The sequence below is a fragment of the Phalaenopsis equestris genome, unplaced genomic scaffold, assembly GCF_001263595.1.
Source record: "Phalaenopsis equestris unplaced genomic scaffold, ASM126359v1 Scaffold001037, whole genome shotgun sequence".
NCBI lineage: Eukaryota > Viridiplantae > Streptophyta > Magnoliopsida > Asparagales > Orchidaceae > Phalaenopsis > Phalaenopsis equestris.
In genome coordinates, this window is record NW_018165476.1 from 98,271 (window position 1) to 101,456 (window position 3,186).

The following is a 3,186-nucleotide window of genomic DNA, read 5'->3' on the forward strand; positions in this document are numbered from 1 at the left end:
AAGCTAGAGACTCTAAGCCTTTTAAACAGGACCTAAAATAGTTCATATCCAATGAGAAAAAATCTCCCTATTTTGAATATCAAAGAATAAAAGGATCACATGCACAAAAGGATCGACACGGATGACTCGCCTTCCCTATCATCATGATCTTTTCTTTATTCAACGAAGTACTCTAATTAAACTTTCTTGACTTTTGCAGAATCATCTCTTGGTCTATTTATGGACCCTAAGATTCGGGGTTATCGTGGTGATAGTGAAAAGAATCGTAAAATAAATGTTGAATTTTAACCTAAGCTCATTTGAATATTTATATTCACTTATTAGATTTACTATTACTGATATTATATGACAAAAGTTAAATTCAAAAAAGGATTTCAACGCTTCTTTTTTCAATAAAATTATTGACTTGCCACATTTGGGAAGTCCATAATATTTCTTAATTGCAGCCCAGCAAGGCATAACCGCGTGCTTTTTCTGGGTCATAGACTACTTTTTGTGGCCATTCAACTTATTTCATGATAAGGAATGGAATATGTCCTCCTTTCTCTTTCTCTTTTTTTTATTTTACTATTTCAAGTAGTGACAAATAAAACTTCTTAATCACTTTCTCAAGCAAGCTCAAACGAGTTATTTACTGTCATCCTCAACGCTCCAATAGAGATTAAGGCTTTGTTTGGGGCAGCAGCAGCTTCTCAGCTTTTCAGCTGCACCTGCGCTGCCCCAGGAAGCTGCTGCGGGGGAGTTGATTGTCTGCTTGTTACAGTTAAGTGGAAATAGTTGTGGGGCAGCTGTTTCTGGAAAAATGATCATCCTGCCCTTTGTAGTATTCAGCAATTTTAACCATTATTTCTTAGTAATATCATTATTTTTGTGAGTTTTAGTATCACAATTTATGCCATGTTCATCTCTTCTCCCGGAACCCAACAACACAACCCAAAGAAGCTCTTCCTTACTACTACAATTAATTACCCCTTATTGCATATGAAAAAAAAAAACCCCATTTCTGAATCCAAGCAAGAGCATTACCTCTCTACAAGTAAGAACACAATCCCTCCCTACATTCCTTGAACCAAAACATTCTAACTGCACTTAGTACTGCATGTGCCTACATTAGTTTGTACTCCAAGCAACCGTGCACTTCCAAAATATCTACCAGAAAATGCTAAGCTAAATATGCTGAATCCTGAAAACAGCCTGCAGCATTTGCATTGCTAAACTAGAACATATGCTTCATATGACTTTGTGAGGATATGTTTTTCCAATAAACTTATTAAGAAAATCTACAATATTGAATTAGAACATTATTACAATCAGACGTGCATCAAGAATGAAGTCTGGAAAAACTATCTGAATCAGTAAGTTTTTTATGTATCCCTTATTGAGAATTCATGTATACAAAAACCTTTATATATGGAATACTCTGTAATAGGCATTAAACAGAATGGAATAAGCACGCCCTCTAAAGCGCTATTTAAGAGTAGGGGTGTAAACGAGCCGAACACGAGCTGAGCCGTCTCGTTTATAATTCGAGCTTGAAAGGTGTGTTTGTGTTCGGCTCGTTTGCTTAAAGAGCCGAACACGAGTTGTTCACGAACAAAGAGTCCTTAACAAAGAGTCATATAAACAACCCTAATTATGTAGCCGTAAGATAATAAGGTTTTGAGCAAGATTTAAAAATTATTATTTATATTAAAACATCATTTGAATCTAATTTAGTAATTGTTATTATATTTTCTTAATCAATATTTTAATTGGTTATAAATCTTTGTAGCCTTGTAGTAAATTAGATTTTTTTAAAATACTCCTCATATATATATATATATAAACTTGATGAGTAGTATTTCGAGCCAAAACGAGCCGAGCACGAACGAACACATCTTTGTTCGTGTTCGGCTCGTTAACTTATCAAGCGAAGATAACGAGCCGAACATGAGCTGTTCGCAAACAACGAGCCGACAACCCTATTTACAAGGGACTGCAGCCACGTCTAGCCCTATTTAAGAGTGTGACAATCACATGCAACAAATAAAAAAAAAAAGGTTGATTCACCAATTTGTACCTACAAAACAATACCCTAATTAGACGTCCATATAAATGGCTTTGGAACGAAGTGAATAATCATTAAGAAAATTGATATCTCTATTTTATATAATATATAAAAATTCAAACATGGCTTAGAAACTGATCAAAACCCCTTCAAGACCGCTAAATCGAACCAGTTTCAATTCTAAACCACCTGAAAAAAGATGCAGAAGAATCCACCCCGTTAAATTCACATATGAGGAAGAGATAAGAACCTCCCTCCTTCTTAGGCAAACGAGCCTCCTCACATTCCAAGTGGGAGCATCTGCTCGAGAGAATATTGCTTCGACGCTGCGTGCAAAGTGAGAGAATGCAGAGGACGGCCGTCTCTTCTTTCTGTGCAAAGGAAGCTAGAAGAGTTGGACATGAAGAACCCGCAAGAATTTTTTTGGGAGGAGGAAGATGAACCGAGATCGTGGGCAACGCGAGAGAATACGAAGGAGGGAGAGGGAGGATCGCAGTGCTTGCCTTCGTGAACAAGCCGAACGAAGGAGGAGAAGACGATTGAGAAAGTTGTGCCGTGGAACCCATTCCGCGACCAGCTTTTTACCCGAATCGCCCCACGCGGCCGGCTTTTTACCCAAATCGCGCCTCGCGGCGTGCAGACGCCCAGTCAAACGATCGAAATTCACGGGCGCAGGCCGTGAAGCTCTCATATTGCGCTCCCAAACGGAGCCTAAATCTCCTTGGAAGTAATAAATTTTCCTAGACCATAACTCAAGCCTGGGTTGATTGACTCTTTCCTTTGCTTAAAAAGTGGAATGAGTGGATTGTGATTTCTTCCCTAAGGCAAATCTAGATAAGAATCTTGATGACAATAGTGACAAGATCCATTCTAAGTCCTAGCCTGACCTATTTAAACTGATGACATAATTAGAAATTGTTACCTATTCTGGATTGACGAATATTATAAGTCTCAAAACAAAGGATTTACACTAATAACTCATATAGATCACAGCAATTAATCATATATATGTATATATATGTATATATATGTATATATATGTATATATATGTATATATATGTATATATATGTATATATATGTATATATATGTATATATAAAGATATATATATATATATATAGATATATATATATATATA